Below are 18,771 nucleotides of genomic sequence, written 5' to 3'. Positions count from 1 at the left end.
ATCCATGGCACAGCTCAAGCCCAAATCTTGTTTTGTAATTAATGTCTCAGTTCAAATGTCTCCTCCTCCTCACTGACCCTTCTATCTCTAAAACAGCCTCATATATCAGTCACTCACTGGGGATTTGTCATTGTTTTCAAAGCACTCAGCAGTCTCTGAAATTATGTGGTTTACTTATTTACTTCTGTATTTTCTATTTCTCCCCACTAAAATGGTGGCCACATCTGTTTACTATTCCCAGAAGATCTGAGGAAGTACATAAACACTGTGTTCGCTGTTAAGCATTATGTAAAACTTAGCTGCTGCTATATATTCAGTTAATAAATTTTTATTTATCCAGCTTTCTTTTTGTTTCCTTTCAATATTTCTTCTTTTACATTTTGGCTTACAAAAATACATCTTCCATCCAAAGCTGGCATAAATATACTACTCCACTCCCTTCTAGATTTTTGTAAGCTCTAAAAGAAATATTCAACTCTTTTTCTCCCTCCGAAAATTATCTTAGTGTATAGGATAAGCAATGAAATGAAGTCATTATATTTTGTAATGACATTCAACTACCCACTATTACATTCAATAATCATTTCTTTTCTCATTATTATAACACTTTGGTTAAACCTTCAGGCCCTAAATGTATTCAGACTTTCTTTAAAAACATATTTTTAAACATCTATTAAAGTAATTTAAATCTTTCTGAATTCATCAAATTTTCAACTCTGTATCATGTAGTTTTGCTAGTCACTTTCAAAAATGCTTCAAACTTTACACAGCAATGATATTGTTATTGCCTTTTAAAAAAAAAAAAGCTTTTGGTACTCTTACCCACTCTTACATAAGGATTTATACTAAAAATTTTTCAAGGTCTATGGAATATTCTGCAAACGTATAAGTTACACTATGCATAAAATGAACTAGGGGAAGTAGCAGAAAGAGGAATTAAGAAAACAATTCCACTTACAATTGCACCAAAAACAGTAAAATCCCTAGGAATAAACTTAACCAAGAAGTGAATAACCTGTACTCTGAAGACTATTATAAGAAAAAGTGATGAAAGAAATTGAAGACAACACAAATACAAAAATATCCCTTGCTTATAGATTGGGAGAATAAATATTATTAAAATGTCCATATGACCCAAAGCAATCTACAGATTTAATACAATCTCTATTAAAATACAAGTAACATTTTTCACAGAATGAGAACAAATAATCCTAAAATTTGTATGGAACCATAAGGACTCTGATTAGCCAAAGCAATCTTGAGAAAGAAGTAAAAAGCATCACAATCCCAGATTTGAAGATATACTACGAAACTACAGTAATCAAAACAGTATAGTATTGGCACAAAAATAGACACATACGTAAACAGAAAAGAACAGAAAACTCAGAAATAAACCTACAATTATATGGTAATTGATCTATGACAAAGGAGGCAAAAATATCCTATGGGAAAAAAAGAGTTCAACAAGTGGTTTTGAGAAAACTGGATAGCCACATGCAAAAGAATGAAACTGTACTACTTTCTTATACATTCTTCCACAAAAATAAACTCAAAATGGACTAAAGGCCTAAATGTGAGACCTGAAACTGTAAAATTCCTCAAAGAAAATATTGTCAGTAATCTCTCTGACACTGGCTGTAGAAACTTTTTTCTAGATGTTTCCTGAGGCACGGGAAACAAACGCAAAACTAAACTATTAGGACTACACCAAAATAAAAACATTTTTTTTTAAGATTGTATTTATTTATTTGACAGACAGAGATCACAAGTAGGCAGAGAGGCAGGCAGAGAGAGAGGAAGGGAAGCAGGCTCCCTGCTGAGAAGAGAGCCGGATGTGGGACTCGATCCCAGGACCCTGGGATCATGACCTGAGCCGAAGGCAGAGGCTTTAACCCACTGAGCCACCCAGGCGCCCCCAAAATAAAAACATTTTGCACAGCAAAGGAAACCATCAACAAAACAAAAAGGAAACCCATCAAATGGGAGCAGACATTTGCAAATAACATACCTAATGAGGGGTTATTATTCAAAATATATAAACAACTTATACGGTTCAACACCAAATAACAGGTAATCCAATTAAAAACTGGCAGAAGAGGGGTCAATTGAGCTCAGTCAATTGAGCATGCGACTCTTAATTCTGAGGTCCTGAGTTTGACCCCCATGTGTGGTGCAGAGTTTACTTAAAAAAAAATAATAATAATAATGGGAAGAAGCCATGAGCAGGCATTTCTCCAAAGAAGTCTAGATGATCAACAGACACTTGAGAAGACGCTCAACATCACTCATCATAAGGGAAATCCAAATCAAAGCTCCCATGAGCTATCACCTGACACCTGTCAGAATGGCTAAAATCAACAACACAAGGAACAAGTGTTGGCAAGGATGTGGAAAAGAAGGATCCCTCATGCACTGTTGGTGGGAATGCAAACTTGTGCAACCACTGTGGAAAACAATATTCTTCAAAAAAAAATTAATGATATAATTAGCGTATGATTCAGTAATTCCACCTCTGGGTACTCATCCAAAGAAAACAAAAACACAAATTTGAAAAGATATATTCACCCCTACGCTTATTGCAGCAGTATTTACGATAGTGAACATATGGAAGCAACCCACGTGTCCACGGATTGATGAATGGATACAGAAGTCACACACACACACACACACACACACACATACCCCAGAATGTCACTCGGCCATAAAAATGAAATCTTGGGGGGCCTGGGTGGCTCAGTGGGTTGGAGCCCCTGCCTTCGGCTCAGGTCATGATCCCAGGGTTCTGGGATCGAGCCCTGCATCGGGCTCTCTCCCTTCCTCCTCTATCTCTGCCTGCCTCTCTGCCTACTTGTGATCTCGGTCTGTCAAATAAATAAAATCTTTAAAAAAAAAAAAAAAAGAAAAGAAATCTTGCCATTTGAAACAACATGGATGAATCTAGAGGCTAAGTGAAATAAGTCAGTCAGAGAAAGACAAATACCTTATGATTTCATTCATATGTGGAATTTAAGAAACAAAGCAAACAAAAAGAGACAAACTAAGAAACAGACTCAACTCTAGAGAACAGACTGATGGTTTCAGAGGGTGTGGGAGGAGATGGGTAAAATAGGGGATTAAGAGTTTGCTTATTTTGATGAGTGCTGAGTAAAGTATAGAATTATTTGATCACTATATTGTACACATGATAATATAATACTGTATGTTAATTATACTTAAATTTAAAATTATTTTTAGAATTTAAAAAAATTAATCAACTAGGAGATAGTACCACCTTTATGCTATTTGGTATAACCTGCCAGGAAGAGGACATAGCTCTCCCTTTATTCATGTCTTCTTTTGCTTTTCTCACTGAGGCTACATAATGCGTTTTTATGGGGGAAAAAAAAACTTGTGTTTTAGGAAAAAATATTAAGTATAAATATAGAGGTAATAGGCTACATGAGGGATGAGAACATTAGCCAGTTTCATGAAAAGTTTTTTTTTTTTTTTCACAAATTTACAAGCTCTGCATTAGTAGAATATAAACGGGAATGCAAGTGGTTGTTGCAGATTTGTTGTATATCTTATATTTCCTGTCTTATTGCTATCAATAATTTTAGTTGAATATTTAGGGGTATAACCAAGATATCAGCAAAAATGACTCATTCATTTCCTATTGTCATTTCTTTCAATCACTGAAAATGTTTTATTGAGTGCCAAGTGTGTACTGCACATATTGGATACACGCTATTCTCTGCTACACACAAAAGAATCAGAAACAAACAACAACAAATAGCAGCCCTTTAAATTATTCAGAATCTGAAAAGGGAAACACACAGGCAAGCCACTGACGGAAAGCATAGGAGAGTAAGGAGATTTCATTGCTAAGTATAGGACGGACATAACATATTTTCTGCAGAAAAGAGATTACCAGCATCTTGGACAGCATCTGCAAGAGAAAGAGTACCAGCTGTTGTAATGCCAGTTAACTTATTATGCAAAGTAGGTGGATTTTGAAGGGCACTCAGGTCACTGCAGCAGTGACATGCAGTGGATCCCCTGCTGGGCCACCCAGGTACCGCTTTGAGTCCATGGCATTCATCTTCCCAGTTGCTGGGAGTGCTGACTGCTCAAGCCTCATTAGTGAGTCCCTCTTCTAAATGAGCTGCCTCACCCAAGACTGTTCCCCTCTCTGGTTACACACTGGCTCACATAAATGACCAAATAATGCAGGGCACAAAAGCTGCTACTGAGACCACAGGGTCTCAATTTCTCAAAAATCTGATCTTTGTTGTACATTTCTTTTTCCTTTTTTAGTCTGGTTTTGTTTTTGTTGGGGCTTGGTTCTTGTTTTTTGGTTTTTGTTTTTGTTTTGTTTGGTTTGGTTTGGTTTGGTGGGAAGGTGGTTTTTTGATTTTTGTTTTCGTTTTTGGTCTCACCCCTCTGGTACAGAATCAAGGCTCTCTGCTATCATTATTACTTCTGTATCTCCAACACCAAAAACAGCACATAGTTGTGCTCAGTGAACATTTCCTGAGTATATAAATAGAATTGGGATCTTCCCTTGCTCTTCCCAGGTACACCAACAGCTGGACCCCTGCCCCCGAGCCCCAGAGGCAGCAGAGAGCTGCTCCTAACAGACCTCCTGTGCAGGTCTCTGGACACTTCCTGTTCTTGGATTCTTACTGCTTGTGGAACCTTCATTATTTCCTTTTTGATCTCCTGGCTGCTGACACTTGCCTGAACCTGAAGTTGGTACACTTCTTTCCAATTACCTTCTTTTCCTTCTTGCTTTGACTCTACTTCATCACCTAGAGTTGATTTCCTCCCAACTTACACCCATCTCTCGTACATGGCTGAGGCAAAATTCAGACCCAAAGACATTTGATCTCAAAATTACATTCTGTCCACTTAACCATGCTGCCATTGAAAACATAGCAATTACAACTAAGCTTATAACAAGCATTTGTATACATACCACTTTACAGTTTACAAAGCATTGATATCTCACAGCTAGGTCAATACTTAATAACATTAATTACCTAGCATATGACCCTTGCTGTCAGTGTAGCCAGGTCTCGTGGAAAATACCTGACCTTTCAGAAACCTCTTCTAACCACAAATTTACTTTAAGACAAATATAATTAAATTCAGAAATCCCAAACAATAATAATCAAGTTGGTAGTGTCACAGAGACCCCCAAATTCCCCATGCTGCCTGAACTTCCATCCATAGCGGCCCATCACTTCAGAGGGCTGAGGAGATGGGAGTGTCTTGGGTCATTCTCCCTGAGCCTCGGTTTTTGGTACCATCCAGCTTCCTCCTCCATCACACCTGCATGCTTAGTGTCTCTGACATGGCCTCAGCTGTACCCGTGGCTCCATGGGTCATATGGGAATCTGCTGCTCTCCCTTCACATTGTCCTTGTAAAAGAAGCAGGAACTAATTGCAGTCCTTCTCAATTCTGATGCCCTCCTGTTGTTCCTAGCTCATCACCATCTTCTTCCAGAGTTGTTCCTCTTCTCTAGACAGTCACCTCAGGCTTCCTTTGACATGACATTTCCTAATAAGACTTTCAACCTCTCCATCCATAACTCTTGAGTTATAACCATGTAGCATTATATCTGCTGCTCAGTAAAATCCTCCAAAGTGGCTGGTGCAGGGATTATTACCATGCTGACCAGCATTTAATCAAGAAGAAAACTAAGTCACTGATTAACCCAAATTCACATTTTCATTACATGATGGAATCTGATGTGAGATTTTCTAGCTCCAGGGTTTTGGCCCAACCGCTGCACCATTTGACACATAATAACAATAACATCAAAAGCCATAAAAACTGCTTACTAGAGGCACCTGGGTGACACAGTGGGTTAAGCCTCTGCCTTCGGCTCGGGTCATGATCCCAGGGTCCTGAGATCGAGCCCCACATCAGGCTCTCTGCTCGGCGGGGAGCCTGCTTCCCACTTTCTCTCTGCCTGCCTCTCCGCCTACTTGTGATCTCCATCAAATAAATAAATAAATAAATCTTTTTTAAAAAAAACTGCTTACTATATGCTAAACACTGGCCTAAGCTGCTACCATACACTGTTCATACAGCCCTCAAGACAATCCTCTTTTCATGAAATAGGTAAAGGATACTATCTACATTTTACCCAAGGGAACAGAGATTGAGGTTATATGCAATATGTGGTCTTGTCACATAATCGGGAGATGGTGGAACGGAGATCTGACCCAATCCTAGTTGATTACTCCACATGATGCAAAATTTAGCTGTTATCCTGATACAAGTCATTTCCACCTGTTCGATTTGTGACATTATGACCACAGAATGCACTGTCCAGAGCCACCATGACTCACGTGGCACGTGTCTCCCATTCTTACCAGTCATTTCTCAAGCTTTAATTGCTTTATGAAAACACAGTTACTTCTCTGTTCATTTGTGTTTTCTCAAGTAATACTGAAACATTTATTTCAGACAAATTCTTCCTTGAAAATTCTCTTACAGACACCATAAACACAGGTCATCTGCCATATCTTCAGCATGTTCAGCAACATGTGAAAAAGAGGAATGGAACTAATATCTACTAAATGTTCACTTTGTATTACCCACTTGATGTGCCTCATGTCGTATAAACAACAATCTGTGAAATAGGTATCATAAACCCATTTTACAGATGAAGAAATTAAGTTCAAAAAAAGTAACTCCCAGGAGCCTGGGTGGCTCAGTGGGTTAAGCCTCTGCCTTCGGCTCAGGTCGTGATCTCAGGGTCCTGGGATCGAGCCCCACATCAGGCTCTGTGCTCAGCAGGGAACCTGTTTCCTCCTCTCTCTCTCTCTGCCTGCCTCTCTGCCTACTTGTGATCTCTCTCTGTCAAATAAGTAAATAAAAATCTTAAAAAAAAAAAAAAAAATGTAACTCCCCCAGAACCACGCAACTTCCAAATGGCAAAGAATTCACATTCGGATCTGCCTGACTCCAAAGCAGAATACGTTTCCCACCACATACATGCAAGCTAATACAACCATATACTGTGGAGAGAGCAGAGCATTACCTTCTAAGCAATAATACAAAATTTCCAGACTAAGTCTTTTGCATTTCATCAGTATTTTTGCATTTTCCCCCCAAGACCTCATAGGACCACTTGGACCTTCCTGTCTGTGAAGCAGAAGCATTTTGAATGTTAATACTTAAAAAAAAAAAAAAAGCCAAATACACATAACTCCAAAGCCCCAAAAAGCTTACATCAGAATTCATCTAATTTGTTAGAAATACTATTTGTTACCTTGTGCTGAGAAAATCATGTTTACTGTGTATATTGCTGGGGGCAAACTAAGAAGATTTCAGAGTTAACTTCCCCTCATAAATAATACATGGCCAAGCCAAAAATACACAGGCTTTTGCCTTAGGACTTCATCTTTGGGCTACTGATGCCATCTATCGGGCCCTCAGCGGCCTGCAGCCATGCCTGCAGCTAGGGACAATGAACACTGAATGTCCCCACACAAACCTAGACTGGTGTGTCTGTGGCTCTCTGGCCCAGAAGAAGATGAAGCTTTATGTTACAGCAGACATCCTATAAAGGGATTCATTTCAAAAGGTTGTTTTTTTCTTCAAAAAGGATGGCTTTTTCCTACCAGAGAGGCAGTAAGATGGGGAGATTCCCCACATTGAAGACAAACACAATGGAATAGTGATAAAAAATATGAGCCAGAAAGCAATACTTTGGCTGAGACAGCCCATGGAATTAGTAAGAGAGGAACAAGAATGCAGAGTTCTGCAATGCAGTCGGGACAGACGAGGTAAATCCCAATGGAAAGCCTGTCATCCGTCAGACAGTATGTGAGGAGTTCTCACATCTTTAGGGCTCACAACCTGACCCCTAAATGGGCTTCAGGGACCCTGTGTATCCCCTGAAATTTTATGTGAAATGGCTTTCATATTTTTTTTTTCCTCAGTGGCAGATTTATAGATTTCACTAGTTTAATAAAGTTCCCACATACTAAAGGGATGAAAACTACAGCACAGTTATCTGAGAAGACAAACTCATGTGAACAAAGAGAGCAGGTTTTGGAGTGATACACAGTAAGTGTAAATCTATTTTGCCACTGTTCAGCTGCATGACCCTAAACATGCACACACAGACGTACTTTGATTCTCTGCCTCAGTTTCCCCATTTTAGAGATGCAGATTAACTGCACCTAGGAGAAAGGAAATGACTTGCCAGAGGTCAGATACCAGGGTATCCTGGAGCCAGAGCTCCAACCATTTTGCCTTCCCAAGCCTACCAATTGTTTTACTATTTTTCCTTCTCTTCACTAAAAGCCCTACCCTGCCTGACCCACTGCCAGCACTGAAGGACAGCTGTCTTTAAACAGGAACAGTTCCATGAGCTTGCAACCTGTGCAGCTATGCAGGGATCCATGCTCAAAAGAGTCCCTGCACTTGGAGTTTGATGCTGTGTAGTAATCATCTTGAGATTAAGGATTTTGTCTTTGAATTCATGCTAAGTGAGGTCTGATGAGACAAAGGACCACGAGGGATGGGAGGGACTCAGAGCTTCACCTCAGAATTGGTCTTACTTCCTGCAAACTCCTCAGCTCCCCATTGCTCTCAGTCTCCTCTAACAAGTCCACTCATTCCCAACTCTGTACCCTAGCCCTCTTCCCACCTTCCCTTCTCCAAATGACTGCCTGCAGACCTCCACTCAGGGCGAAAACCACCAGATCTCAAGGTCCCATTCTTCTATCACCTCCTTTCAGTTCCCTCAAAGGGCCTGGGAACAGGGGAGGGGAGGATACAAGTAGGGGATGATCTGAGGGTAGGATAGGGCAGTGCCCGTCCCTGCCGCAGGATAAGAGTGGGCAATACATAGGAGACCTCTCATCCACCCCCAATCCCAGCATGAGGCACATCCCTACACAGAAGGTACAAACCTCTGATGGTTACTCCTTGCCTTGGAGGATTAGGACAGGGAACCCATGGCAGGAGACTGACTACCCTGCCCTGCTAGAGCCTCATGTTTTTATTTTGCCCTGAGTCCCACAAATTACGTAGCTGACCTTGTCCTTAAAGAAAAATATATGTATATTTTAATATTGAGGAATAAATGCTAATCAGCTGCTATTACTTGAACTCATGCTTTTAACTTTTCCTGCTAAATCCTCTGTCTGCTGGCATTAGCACTTTGGCCTCTTATCTATATACATCATCAATTATTTGGGCATGAGAGTGCAAACAAATAAAAATTCAGTTGTATCAAAAAACGGACTATATATAAAACACTACACTAAAGATGTCCTATCATATGGAACCATATGGAGTTTCTATTTTAAAAACCGAAGGGGAAAAATTGGACATTCTTTGGGATAATTCTAATATCTTCCCTTGTCCTTACTGACTTTTCTATGCTACAGCTCTGTCTGGTAGTTAGCACAGGAAGGCCTATTGGGGATTAGCTCCTTCTATAGACTAAAGAGCTAAAAGCCTTGCTTTCTTTCTTTTCCTATTTTTTCTTAAGGAAATAGGTGGCAAGCTATATTTTCTGGTCCCAGCCAGAGTGCTTAATCCATGGTACTTACTTAATCCATGGTACTTATGCATCCGTTCATATCTCAAGGATTCACCCACTCAAAGATTCACTTTCTTTCATCTTTTTTTCCTTTTCCCCAAGGCCCATATGAGTGGACTTATACAGGCAAAATCAGAAGTCGGAGAAGTTATTCTGATGGCCTGTTCTCTTGGGCCCAAATCAATCTTTTCCACCTCAGACCTTCATCCACATTATCACTTAGGTGACCAATTTAAAGACAAATATCATCATCTTGTTCCTATAGGTCTCCAATGTTTAAAGACCAGTTTCCACTAGGAGAACCCGTTCAGCCCCGCATTCAGGGGTCCTGAAACAACTTACCATAAGACAGCATAGAGAAGAAATAATTTCACTAGCACACAAATACACACACACACACAGAGGAGGTAGACAAGGTCACAGTCCAAACATAACTCAAAGAGAAAGGCTTTCACAAAAAAAAATCATAAACAATCTGCCAGCTTTGTACTTCTCCCAAATCCATGAAACAAAGGGGTTAAGAAGAGAGATTGCCAATCCCACCCTTTTAACCACAGAGATATTTAACACCTGGGTTTTATTTTTGAAAAAGGAAGTAAACTTTTAGTGTCTAATTTAGAGGGACCTAGTCCCTTGGTAGGAATACTAGGGATAACATAAACCCATTAAAGCAGTTAGCTGGAATAGGAAGCAGGCAAAGGGAAACTTCTGTACAGAGGTCTGGCAAGGTATCCAGCTGGCCTGTGAGAGCACAAAGACAGGATAGAATGGTGACAGGACAGCAGTGACTCCAGCCTGCTAGGGACACCCCCAGGGAAATCTCTCCAGTAGTTCTATTATAGTGCTCATCATACTCAATTATACTCACAAGCTTAATTGTCTACCACCCCTACTCGACTGTGAATTCCTCCAGGGCAAAGACTCTGCTAACTTCTTTTGGCCTCAATGCCTATAAGTGTAAAGTCTCTACCTCCAGCGGTTGGTTAGGGTGCAAAGGGCTTGAGGATACACATCTTTAACTGAAATCTGCGCCATTGCATTTTCTTAAGGCCAGTTCCTCCTGGAGAATCAGGATCACAGTCCTAGTATTTTTTCCCTTTCATACAGTTACGCATCTCCCAGTCCTAAGGACGGCAACAGTATATTGATCCTGGTTCTGAGACTACTGTACACATTAGTCTTTCCTTCCTGCTTAGTATTATCATTAGAGCTAGCCCCAAATTACCAAATTCTAGAATCCTCCAACCAGCAGACAGAAAGGCTTATAAGCTCTAAACAGAACTTAGAAGCTTCAAACAATTCAATAGACCGCCCCCCCAAGTGCATCCTCTGTCACCTGGAGCCTTGTCAAACCCTGACTAAGGGGCTGGCATATTTCATCATCTGTCAGTCTCCACCAGCCTCACTCTACCAGAGACAGCCTATTTTGAAGAACAGGACGAATGAGCCTTCAGTGTGTAGCTCGCTCTTCCCCATGATTTCTGCCGGAAATACCAATATAGACCAACTGTCCAATTTTCCATGATCCACACCACAATTGGGGAACATTCTACCTGCCATCTGTCACTTTTTTTCCGTCAGATTTCTCACAAGGCAAAGGAAACTGATTGTGTTTTTACATATAAATTAAATTGATACTGGTAATAAAACACCTGACTGAGTTGTGCGAGTTAATAAATGCAGCCTGTTCAGGATAACTACGTCTGCACAAGTCGGAGTGGCAGTAATCTATCAGCGGTACCAGGCCCTGTTGCCTGCCTGCTCCTAACCTGAAGCTGATCTCAGTGGCCCGTGGAGGGCCTTTTTTCTCTCTGTCCTACCCATTCATTTTCTTCAGAGTATGAATGCTGTGGGGCTGCCAGATCTTGTAGCGAGACTCTCCTCAGCCAGGCAGTGAAGCACAATGACAGGAGTCCTCACTTTGGGCCAGGGAGACTCAGGTAAGGATCCCCGTGATTCCTAATAATAGAGTGCCCTTAGGTAATTCACTAGTCTCCTCCAAACCTCAGCTTCTTCAATGTACAATATTGCAATACTTGCCTTTGAAGGTTCTAGAAATAAAGTATGTAGGGGCGCCTGGGTGGCTCAGTGGGTTAAAGCCTCTGCCTTCGGCTCAGGTCATGATCCCAGGGTCCTGGGATCGAGTCCTGCATCAGGCTCTCTGCTCAGCAGGGAGCCTGCTTCCTCCCCTCTCTCTCTACCTGCCTCTCTGCCTACTTGTGATCTCTGTCTGTCAAATAAATAAATAAAACCTTTAAAAAAAAAAAAAAGAAAGAAAGTATGTAAAGCACCCAGCTTGCTGCTGGCCATCCGTAGAAAGTAATCAGTAGCCAGACATAAGCCATCATTTGGTGTCAGCCTCCACTAAAAAACCATACCTGTGTTATTATTACTGTTGCTGTTATTTTTAACCATTTGAGTAGATTATTCAGGAGTATGGAAGATTTTTCCAGAATGAGATAAACAGGATTAGAAAGGTAATACCCACTTGGTGGAATAAAATAAAACTATTATTTAAGTCAAGGAGGCTTTCTCCTATGTTAGCTAGGTCCCTTTAGTTCATTCCAACTATTTTATCTACAGGTAGAAATAAGGAGAACGGGAATTTCAACATGAGAACCAGACCTCACCTAGATAAGAACATTGCCAAAAGCCTGGAAGATCATTCAAGATCCAACAGAGCCCGAGCAACCAAGTTTTCCTGTCATTCCCTCAACAACCACTTCCACCGTCCAACTGCTATGCCATTAAGTAACTCAATACTCTCTTTATCCACTTCTGCTTCTACTGTGATAAGGGACATGATGTCCTCCTTTCTGGCTTTTCCAAGGTTTTTGCTTATATATAACTTCTACCTATTCAGGGCTCCTAAAGCTCATGACTTCTACTATTTCATGAAGCCTGTCAACATGTTTCATGATGTCCTCTTTGTGTTCTCTGCCTCCATGGACAACCACGAACTCTACATCTCATATTCAAACTCCCCAGTGGAGAAGAAATTCACAGTTCAGTTTATCACTGCCAAAAATAATCACCAACACCCGAGTGGGGAGTAGCTCTTACACCAGGCTACCACAACTCAGATGTCAGCCTCAGTTCAGATAACTACCCCTTGTCCAGTGAGTTACAGCCAGGACCTTGAATCAAAATTCTGCCTAGGCACAGGGTGACTCCCCTCCCCCTACCCCTGAGAGCTGCTTCCATCCACAGCAGACTGTGGGCTTGGCAGGCAGTCAGCACAACAGATTCTTCTCCAAAACATCTCTTTCCTCAGGCATTTTCAATCCAGAAAGGGCTTATAACATTAAACAGAGAATTGATTACTGTACCAGAGATTGTACTTATTATACAGGATTGCTCGTTTCACAAATTTCAGAGTAATCAGAACAACAAAACACCATACCTAAACCGTATCCTTTGGAATAGGGAGCTTTTGAATCATGAAAGACTTTGTATTTATGCAAAATGTGACCAAGTTAATACGAAATCCATTTTCAGGGTAACTGGGAAATTTTCAAGATGTTGTGTCATAGAAGCAGGGTGTGATACATAACTCAGTCCGATTCCTGATCCTATATTTAGCATCTCCTCTTCAGTAAGCATTTACGGAACATACACTAACAAACACAAGTGCTTGCTGATTGTTTTAATACCTACGGATGATGAGCAACAGTTTCAAAATAGCTTTGGTGAATGCCAGGTGGTGAGCCCTGTGAAAACTGGTAAAACAATTACATTTCATGCCTGAAATTCACACCTCTAATCGTGATGTTCCACTGTTTTATTTCTTGGCAACACATCCTTAACTCATTCCCTTGCAGCATTAAAAACTAACAATTCAACAAAGCCAACTCTCTTTGCTTGTAATCTGGATGAGCTTCTGTTTTATTCTGTCAAGAAAGATTCATGGGGGGAAAGGGGGGTTAGAAATCCTTGACCAAACCAGGAGCTTCTTTTTTTAATGTTTGGGAGGATCATATTGCACTTTATGGCAGTTTAAGGCAATTTGCATGACTTATTAAGTGATGAAAAGCAAAGTAACATTGTTTTATGAATAATCACGAGGTCAGAGGATTCAAGGGTGACATAGAACAGCAGGAACAATCTCGCCTGTGAAATGCTGCTGAGGGCAGTTACCCAGATGTCATTCCTGCAAAAGCATCAGTCCAACAATTTCATGTCTCACACCGGCTGGATGGACCATATCTGAGCAGCCCCTGTGTGGTGCTTTTGTAATGTAGAATTCACTGAATGAAAGGCATGAAGAGGCTTAGTAGGTAACATCCATGATCCCCCAGGCAACAAAATCCTTTTGCTTAGAAGAGTAAATTGAAATTATCTATATAAGGGGCTGTCTCTCCAGTTAGAAGGAAAGAGCCCTTCATCTCTACTGCCTCACTATCTAGCATAGAGCAGACAGCCAATGAAAGCTTGTTGAGGTGGCATTCTCCCAGCTCAGACATCTCTTATGTGAATTGCTGATGACATTTAGAAACAAAAGGGGAGAATTAGCTAAGGATGGTTTACGGGGATGACAGTATATAGCTTTCTATTGTATATGTATATGTGTGTGTCATATAATATGTGTGTACGTATATATGCTTACATATATGTATGTATGTATGTATATCAGTGGGTTCCAGTATCACCAGAATGATTAAGTCTATTTGAGGGTCAGCCCCAACTATCTCTACTCATTCAATATAAATATTCCTCTTGTTAAGGACTGTTCTATACCAGAACAGTTCCCCAAATTTGCTTAAAATTTCCATCCTCAACATTGTTAAGAACTGTCCCACTCTCATCCCAGTTTGCTCTGCAAAATGATACTTTTCAACCTAACTTGCTACCTCAAGAAGAACTGCCCTGAGCTGTGTATTTGTGTAGGTTTCTCTGCTTTGGAAGGCTGTATAAATGGGTTGGAAAGAACAGTGCTTTTGAAAACATATAGTCAAGGACTTATGTTCAATGTGTCTCCAGTTACTTAATTTCTATAAATCTCAGTTACTTCTCTAAAATAAGCATAATAATAGTAGCTTTGTAGTAGAGGTATTACACAGGTTTAATTAGATAATGTATATAAAGTACTTAATACAGTGTTTGGCACATAATAAACTCTTTTTAAAAAGTGTTACTTACCTGGGTACCTGGGTGGCTCAGTGGATTGGGGGGCTTTTAGCTCAGGTTATGATCCCAGGGTCCTGAGATTGAGCCCTGCCTGGGGCTTCCCGCTCAGCAGGGTGTCTGCTTCTCCCTCTCCCTCTGCCCCTCCTGCCTGCTCATTCCCGCTCTCTCTTTCTCTCAGTCTCAAAAATAAATAAAGTCTTTTTTTTAAACTCCTACTTATTTTCATTACCATTTCTTTATGTTATTGTGTTATCTGAACACAGTGAATTATAAACCGTAGTATTGAATCTCTTCCTGCTCTTTGTTCTGATGGGATGAAATAAACAGCAAAGCCACTTTTTCATTTGCATATGAACCAAAAACACAGCCTCCCCAGTCAGAGAACACCTAATATTTCTACTCTAATACTGTTAAATATAGCCCCCATTCCTCAACATAGAAGTACTTCATACTTAACACAGTATGGGATATACTTTAGCAGTCTTAGCAAGCAGGATTATTAACTGTCACAAAATCCCTTAACTTACAGATGAGAAGAAAAGATCTTGAATTCTATGCGAATTTTAGCATCTCCTAAGATTCTTTCTTGGCATCAACCTAAACCCTTAATCCCAAGGACAATTATCCTGAAATATTTCCTTCAGCAGATATTAAAGGAATGAGGAGTGTAATGCTATACCATACCTAATAAGCTCTTTTGGCCAATCTCTACTCAATCAACTCTCTGGCTTAAGTATTCACCCCTATAGCCTGATGACTGAGGACCACTGAAGCTGACTGCTTAGAAGTGATAGGCCTCTTGAAATGTGTTCACGCATTTTCCACACCCAAAGCCAGGTTGTTAATCTGCCAAGAGCCAGTGTTGTTTATTCTCAAATCCTTTTCTGCTTATTGTAGGTGATTTTGTGATCATGTTATTTAATTAACTATGATATAAAGCCATTAGATATGGGTACAAAAAGAGAGCTGCTGTACCAATAAAATTAAATGGAATGTTTTGAAAAGAATCAATGAAGGTGAGTCATTTTTAAATGCTATTAAATTAGCAATAAGAGAAAAGGTTTCAAAAAATTGGGAGGAGGGACACATGGGAGGCTCAGTTGGTTAAGCATCTGCCTTCAGCTCAGGTCATGATCCCAGGACTCTGGGATTGAGCTTCTCCCTCTCCATCTGCCCCTCCCCCAGCCCCACCCCCGACCTACTTGTGCATGCTCTCTCTCTCAAATAAAATCTTTTAAAAAATTGGGAGGAAAAACTATAAAATTTTGAAAAGGTTTTGCATTTGCTTTACTTGACAAATAACCTGAGTTTTAGCTCCACTTCAGAGAAATGAAACATGGGAGATTGTAAACAGTGCAATGTAGGTGGGATTTATCCAAGTAAAATGACTGTGTCCTCCTGTCAGCAAACCCATAATCAAATAGAAAACATGATCCTACATTAAAAGATTGATAACTAAATATACACTTGACCATTATAAGTTAAAGCAAAATGTTTAAGGTACTATACATCATTTTAATGGTATGTTAAGCAATTTTTCTTCAATTAACCAAAAAATAACTAATACAAATCACATGGCCTCACAGTTGCCTTGATGATACAATGTAACCCAAGTCTAACATAGCCATTGAAACATAGCCACCATTAGTAAAAGCTGGAGGGCAGGAAGGCAAGCACAGAGAGAGGAAGAGTGGAATAAATGAATGGCCTTGAAGATTTAAGTAAAAATTTGGCTTTTAGGCTAACAAAGTGGACAGCAAGAAAGATGCAACCCCTGGACAGTGCATCCGAAGGTGAGAAGCAGCACGTAGTTTGCCGCATTCCACCCCCACAAATGCTTTCAAATAAAAACATATCCTACCAAGAAGAGACTCACTATATAAACCAAATTCTCAAGAAATTTGAAAACAATCTCCCAGACTACGACTTCCCCTGCACTTAATATTTATGTTCTTCCTCCTGTCCATTGAGTATGCAGAAACAGTTAGATTTGACACATGTCTACATCCAGCAGAAGATGAGAGGACAGACTAAAAAACAGCAGGAGGGGTAACTCTGACTTGATAAATTCCAGCTCCAGATGTGTTTAATGTTACAAAGTTTCTATGTGATGCATAATTTTTGTGATGACTGTCCTACAAAGAAATAGGAAACCAAGGGAAAAGGATATTGACTGAGCCCTACCATGACCCTTGCAAGCCCTGTGCTAGTCCTTTATTTAATTCCACAGCAATCCTGTGGAAGGCATGTTCTCCTCATTTTACAAAAGGGAAAACAGACTTACAGAAGTACAGCCATTTGCTCAGGATCACACAGCCAGTAAAGGGAAGGACGTCCCAGCATCTTCTCTGACCTCACCTTGCTTTTCAGTCTAACTCCTGGGATACCTGTGCCAATTACAATTTGTTTGTGCCAACACCACAAGAAAGTCCAGAGGTTTAAAATTTCAACTAACTGAGAGCAGAAATCTAAACAAAGACTGTCAAGTACACCCACTGTCTCCATTCTCATCACAATGCAAGCTGCATAACCGGCTGGCACTCCAAATTATGTGAAGCACCAAGGAGCACTTGAGTACACTGGAGGGTCCTTGTACATGTTTGGGTAATTAGGACTGGAATCCTTCTAACCACTCATTGACCAAAGCAATTCCTCTCACAAAACCTTCTGCTCACACACCTTTTTTTTTTTAAATCTGCATAAAAACTATTTCCCAGAGTAAGAGTTCCACCTGGAGGACAAAGGAGAACCTTTGGACCACCCTCCATAAAATCATGAAGGAGCTATACTATACATGGCTGACTGTAGAAAAACGCTCAAGAAATTGAGCTATGTATGAACTTAATGACACAATCTTATTTAATCCTCAATCACAACCCTTTGAGAGATACTATTATTATTCCCATTTTGTTGATAAGGTAACTGAGGCTTCAAAGCTAATAATTCTTCTGAACTCACTCAGCAATTAAGTATTCAAGGGAAAATTAAAACTCAGGTCTGCATGAACCAATTTTGGACTCGTAAGTGGTATTACTGCATATTTAGCAATAGAAATACTAAAAGACTGAATAATGGGCTCAGAAATCAAAACATTATCTTTTGCCTCTAGCCCACACCCCCACAAAATTCTCCTACCCAAATGTTCTGCTCCCTTTTTTGCTACTGTGCTCTCACTAGAAACTATTACATTCCTGTCACAAGCAATCTGACTTAAGCCCACTCACACTCCAGCATAAATAAAGCTTAATCAATAAAGCTTATGCTTTAATTATTTATTTATCCAAATTGATTATTTAAGCTTAACAAATAAAGCTTAAGCAAAAATTCATTATTTCCTTGCTACATAATTAATTATTCATGTCTAAATTAAGATAAACAAGGCTTAGTATATCAGCCCTGGATAGAAAACCTCAGTCAGGTCTGGGCTGGCTCTGGTTCTCCTTCCTTCTCTCTGCCCCAGGCCCCAAGTGCTCCCCTTTCCTCCTTCCCTCTAGGTTGCTACCACCCATTTCATCCCTCAGGATTCTTCTCCCCCAAGCCCACTTCCAAAATAAGACATAATCCCTCTAATAACCCCAGTACTTAAATATTTGAGACAAAATTCACAGACCCTTTGTGTTTAAGGATTTCCTTGTAGAATACAATGGGAAGGAAACAAGACAACATAGTGTAATATGGCAGTTTCTATTTTCCAACACCACTGCCACCATATCTCCCTGACCACATGCTCTTGTTAAAATGTGACTTTGGTACTCTTTTCACTAAGTAGCGATGTCTGCATTCACTTCTTTGAACCTGAATGGATCGTAAAGACTGCCTGACAATAGAAAATGGTGGAAATTATGCCATGTGACTTCCCATTAAAAAAAAAAAATATATATATATATATATATATATATATACACATACATACACATGTGCATATATATATATATATATATATATATATATACATAACCGTTCACCTTGCTTTCTTAGGACAACTGCTTTTAGAACTCCAACACCATCCTGTAAATAAACCCAAACTAACCCTGAGGGGAAGACCATACTAAGGAAGTGATAGGTAGATGTTCTGCTCAAGAGATCAACCAGA

This window comes from Lutra lutra, chromosome 10 (genome assembly GCF_902655055.1).
Source record: "Lutra lutra chromosome 10, mLutLut1.2, whole genome shotgun sequence".
In the NCBI taxonomy this organism is placed as follows: Eukaryota; Metazoa; Chordata; class Mammalia; order Carnivora; family Mustelidae; genus Lutra; species Lutra lutra.
This window is presented reverse-complemented; position numbering follows the sequence as displayed.